Source organism: Rhipicephalus microplus, unplaced genomic scaffold (assembly GCF_043290135.1).
Source record: "Rhipicephalus microplus isolate Deutch F79 unplaced genomic scaffold, USDA_Rmic scaffold_28, whole genome shotgun sequence".
Lineage (NCBI taxonomy): Eukaryota > Metazoa > Arthropoda > Arachnida > Ixodida > Ixodidae > Rhipicephalus > Rhipicephalus microplus.
Window position 1 is genome coordinate 6525349 of NW_027464601.1, and position 5968 is coordinate 6531316.

Consider the following 5968-nt stretch of genomic DNA (forward strand, 5'->3'; position numbering starts at 1 on the left):
AACACACTATGTTTTAACTGCAAAAGACATATTATATAGCATAACAAATTGTGTTCAATTATTGACAAGGTGTTTCAGTTACATTTTCTGTAACTACCTAACACTATGGAGAGTTATGTCGGTTAAACAAAAGTTTTGCGTGTATTATATCGAATCTGCTTACACAAGACAAAGCATGTTAGAACGCTGCAAAGTCCTACGTGCGGCAGTGAACATATTGTAACGCACCTTTGGTTCACGAAACAAGGAGCTGTCAGAGGAGAGGATCAGGACTTTCTTACCATTTCCATAGCCTAAACCCATTCAGTGCTCCGTCACCGCTTGTTCTCAATAAACGCCTCCCTAATCATGACATCAAGGTCGAGGTAATAGGCTGATGAAAACAATGAATTATGCATCAACATAAGTGGTGAGCAATAAATTGAGAAGGAAGTCTTGCAGACCTTAGCTCTAAAAAATGTAATAAACACTACATGACACTTAGGTTTTGAAAATATAGTAAACACGACATTACAGTTGTATATTTTATAACGGCAGGAATTAAGATTAACATGGGAGCTTGAATGAGTGTCATATCACTAAATAAAGCGTGTTGTTGGAGCCATTGTTTGAACAAGACAATTAGTCTAACTTCTGACAGCAACTTTGATGCAGTTGACCACCCCAGTAAAAAAAAAGTCTTCATGTCAAATAACAAGCACTACCATTATTTCAATGGTTTTTTTACCAAGTATGCGTCGTATTCATCATAAATCCTTAGCTTTATCAAATGCTACTATTGCAATGATGGTGGGTGCAAAACTTGCGCAGAGAACTAGCTATTTAGCAGGTGTCCCACTACTCAACCCTTATTTACCACTAGGTTCATGATGCTAAAATCTAGTGATTTGACAAAAGGGCTTCTATTTACAAGGGCAGCCAACCGCATCAAGGTTGCTACAACAACCTATACTAATCATTTTTTCTCAAACATTCAAAAAACTTCAATGAAGTCCTTATTGGCTCCTACAACACACTTTATTATTGGTTTGGCCCTAATTGAAGCCCCTTATTATCATCTTCTACCATAATAAGATGTACAACTGACGTGAAGTTCTTGACGGATTTTCGAAAAATATGGACACTGAGCCTCGATTCGCAATTTATCGCTCGCCCTTTACTTTCCTTCTGAAATGAGTGTCATATCAGCTACTTTATACATACACTGAGTTTACAGGGTTCGCAATGGTCTACAATTTTCCTTCTCTTGTGTGAACTGATACCATGTTATACATGCATGAGCCATGCACTATACAAAGCACAATGAATAAGGAAATTGGAAAATTTTTACTTGAATAGACAAACAGAAGATATGAAGTGGTCCACCTCTTCACTATACAAGGTGGTTGCCCGGCTAACTACTGTATTGTCAGAAAATATCATGCTAATATACCCCATAATATATCGATTCAAGTGATGGTCAGCAGAACAAAACTTTGTGCTGCTCAGAGAAGGCATCAAACCTTGTTTACGAAAAGCATTAGGCCCTATTGCACAAACTTGGGGAATATTTGATACCAAATATTAAAGAGCACTGTGCTCAGTAAGTTTCGAAAAGGATAACAACAAACAAATAATAGGGTAAGCATATGAAGAAAGCAGTGATTTGAGCGAGGTCATTCTGCCTGACACTATGAGTCATATACTGAGACCCAGCGAGTATTAGTTCAACCCCATTATAAAAAGCATGCTCTGGGCAGCAATTCCGGTCACTTACATGAGATGTCTCTTATAAGCAGGGTACCACATAAACATAAGATTCTAAAAAGACACGATAATGTGCACAGAGGAAATGACGCACACTATATGCACGCGAGTGAAAAGTAAAAAGAAAGCAAGAAAACACAAAAAAATAACTAGTGAACGTAAAATTTCGATTATTTTCAATTCTGCTGGAAACTAAATTTACACTAAAAACTCTGTAAGAAATGTCACAAAAGCAAGTTATGCTATGATGTGTGGGTTTTATATTTTTTGGAGTACTACATTACCCAACAGAACCCACAGTAAAGAAGTGTCAGTTTGAAGACTTTTTGAATTTTTAGTATGAGACGTATTTTTAGCTCTGTGTGAATGCACGTAAAGTGATATTGTGAATTTATTCCAAATGAAAGAATCAGTCTTGTTTTTACTATACTAAAACACTACATTTTTCCATGTTTGCTAGTGACCTAAAACAGCATAAATTCAAAGAACACCAATTTTTATACCATAGCCTTGAAACTTTGCTGACAAGGAAACAAAGACTGTGGTAGAATAATGAAGCAACAATCATGCGCCAGTTTTTTTCTCCCATAACTTACTTTCTGAGCGCAATGTTTGAAAGGCCGCTGTATTACAAAATTTCTTTAAATCAATGCTTGAACAACTTCTTCCCGCATTGAGGCATCAAAGCAACAGTTTTAGAAAATATTGCAAACGGTCAAAAAACTCCTTCGTAGACCAACATGACATGACCATGACCATGTAAATAATCACAGGTTATAGCTGATTCACATCTTCTGAGGCAGCCCAATGGCTTCCATGTGTCCTTCTGTGCTGCCCTCCGGGCACCTTTGGGCCAGTTTATGTAAAATGTCTGTTGATAAAACAAAAACATCAGAAACAATTTCAGTTTTTCTATCAAGGCCCACGTAACCTAGTTTAACGTTCTTGGCCCCATGAGGCAGCAGTCTAAAAGAGTCCCAACAACTGCTGTTTCTTTATGTATGTATAACTCATACCGCGTTAGCGGGCTCCAGCATGACGCCCCGTCATCGTGAAGCAAGAAGTCTTACAGAAGGAAACAGCAACAACTACATTTTGCACTAGACATCAATTTAACTTCTAAATAACTCGCTCCACAACATATTTTGCTAGCGCGTTATACACATACATGTTGAAAAGACTGCGCACGCAAACATGACCACAAGTTAGTCAGAACACTTCAAACTCCAACTAACAATAAGAGGGCAGAGTAACAAACCTCATCTCTTTCATCATCTCTTTCTCTACACCTTCATCCTTATCCTTTTAATCCCTCCTCACCCCCATCCCTTGTGAGCTACTGTTGAGGTGTCGCTCACTGAAGCAGACAGTTACGGGTCTCACTTTTCTCTTCCTTTCTCCCTTAGAACCACTTTGCATTGTAACAAAAAATAAGAGACAGCTTACCAGAAGGTCATCATTAAACCTATCTCTATATCATGAAGAACATAAATGCATGCCAAAGTTCTAATAGCGCAGTGTTGTGCAAGCAAACCAACGAAAAAATGCATTTTTTGGTTGAAGCCTGGGATATCGATATGTGTTAGTGCATGTGTGAGTCAACAATTGATAAACTCAACGAATAATTGAAATGGCTTATCAATTATATCTCACCTAGCCCAACACAGCTGTCGTACTGATCGATATCTCTTCCTGTATTGTTTCATCTTTACCTAAATATCCACCTTTTTATTTGGTGTTTGCAGGGTCTTGAATACTTTCTCGAGTGTATGTTTGCAAGCCTTGCCTTTTTAACATGAATTCCAACCTACTAAGCAGCTCATCTCTGTTATTTGAAATATGTATACAATCTAGAATTACCACTTTGTTCACTTGATGACACTATAATAATGGATTTCTGAATGTGAACGTCAGTTCAAAAGCACTTCAGCCTCTAGCATTTTCGCCTCCTTTGAAAGTACAACTGCTGCACTAACGATCATATTCAATCAGTATGGGGGTTGTTCACTTGATGGCATAGCTGTAAGCAGCATAGGTTAAATTTTAGGATCGTGACAATAGGTCCAAGTAGAAGCAAGACAAGAAACTAGCAAGGAGCTACACATTATCCCACTTGAATTCTCTTTTCGGCAACCGAGAATGCTGTGGCGTGGAACATGCAACTCGGGAACTATTCAGCTTATCGTTTGAACCAAAGCTTAGCAGAGTCAATATTACCATCTAAGATTCCTATGAAAACAGCCGTTAGGTTCCTGAAAAGTTAACGCCAAAAAAGCCAAAAAAAGAAGCTCCACGGCTAGTACAACTTTAAATACTTATTGATGTAAATACACTAAAAACGCTGTTTTAAATGCACTGACTATATAGATATTAGGTAAACAAAGCAGCAAAGCAACAAACTGCCAGCTATGTGGCTGAAAAGGGGAATTGTGGCTCTAGCGCCATGAAAACTCTATGAAAGTGCTATCCACAGCAAAAGCTTGCAGGATGTTGAATCCACAACAAATGCGAATTTCTGCTACATCCTTACCTAATGCTTGTAATCAAGCAGGTGACTGTATACGTACAAATGCCAAGTGCAGTATGAAACATTTCTTTCAAAGACAAAGTGGAAATTTAGCTTCATTAAACATTTTGCACCCCGAAAACTTTTGTTGTTGACAGTATATACTGAACATACAGAAAGTTTTGTATCATATACGTATAAATAGTAACAGAACCTGCAGACTATTTTACAGATAAGCATTCATTCCAGAATATAAATGAATGAATCCACGCAGTGCGTAAATTGACCATTCATAAGTGAAATGTAAAAAGCGACTAACCAACCTCACCGTCAAAAATATGTGATAACTGCAAAGTTGTACAATGTGAACATATTGACACAAAATTTTTACGCTCAAATGGTGCAATAAATAGATCACATGCAATGAAACAAACGTTCTAGCTTTTCTCAGCTTCTCACTCGGCTTTTCCGTTGTTCTCACCGTGAACAGGGGTGACTACAGTCACTTGGTAATAAATCATGACGTAAGCAATGGTGATATCAGCATGCAGCCATCGACCAACCAAGGCTTCACTGATGTGCCGCTGTGTCAGAGTAGCACGGAGAGGAAACACTGTGTAAAGCATTGGTGAGATAAACAAACATGCAGCACACGTGACAACCACACAATCTCTACAGCATCATTTTAGAGCCATAACATCATTACATATTGCAGAGAGAACAAATTTACAGTCAGATCAGCATAATGTTGCTTACGGGCAACATTACCTGACTTTGCTAGTGAAGAGTACTTGTCAGGCAATGAAGGGGGTCACGGTAATTGATTGAACTGTGGCTGGAGCAATTTCAATTTTCTAAACTTTTCTACCCAGCCAGACAGATTGCTGTCAAAATGTTTACGTTTAATTGATTTCAGAATTGAAGCATCTTGATATTGACATAGTGTGATCGCTGCAGCACTCTGTATGAATGAGCAAGATCTGGGAAGTGATAAAAAAGAAATATTGAAACTCGCCTAATGAATATTTGAGAATGTGAAACACACTGTGCAAGAAACTACATTTGCAGATATATCTCTATTCCCTAATAAGCTGCAAAACCTGACAAGAAACATTCCCACTCTATGCAACATGCGCTTTTCGCACACCTTTCCAAGAACTTAACTTTGGTGGCTGCACTGTCTGCGTAGAGCAGAAGCAGTAGGCTCGCGACTCTTCGGCATCTGACCAGTTCGTTGAAAAGAACTTGTGGCTCACATCTTGGAAGCACTTGCTTTCGGAAGGTGCTTTCTGCGATAACAAAAGTAGCGCAGCCCAATTATGTTCGGCGAAGACCCAAATAAAATGTAATATAATGTAATATAGATAAGAACAATCTTGATTTAAGTTACGCAACTACTGCCGGCACAAGACCTGCAAACGGTAAATAACGGCTGCCGGCAGAATACCCAGCGCTAATATCCGCAAGTGGATTATTGCAATCTAAGTACAGCCCAGCTGTCACACCCCTGCTAACTAAAGTGGCTTGTTTACCTACACGGAACACGCCTACTCAACCTCGGTCGTGTCGTCTGATAACGCTACTGCAAGGGAAACGATGCGCAGTGCTGTCGACCACTCACCCTAGACGTACAGAAATTTTCAACTATAAAGCACTGCGCGCTCTAACACGACATTCGACAGCAGCTGCCGCACCACCACGGCTAAACCCCTGCTA

At 39.0% G+C, this 5968-nt stretch overlaps 1 long non-coding RNA gene across 1 annotated transcript; it reads right to left on the minus strand.

Annotated features, from left to right (window-relative positions):
* Positions 1–1307: 1307 nt before the first annotated feature.
* On the minus strand, positions 1308–5319 carry LOC142786715 (uncharacterized). The gene is made up of 2 exons (XR_012889129.1): positions 4734–5319; positions 1308–2617 (listed from the first exon to the last, which is right to left on the minus strand). It is a non-coding gene; the product is annotated as an uncharacterized LOC142786715 (long non-coding RNA).
* Positions 5320–5968: the final 649 nt, after the last annotated feature.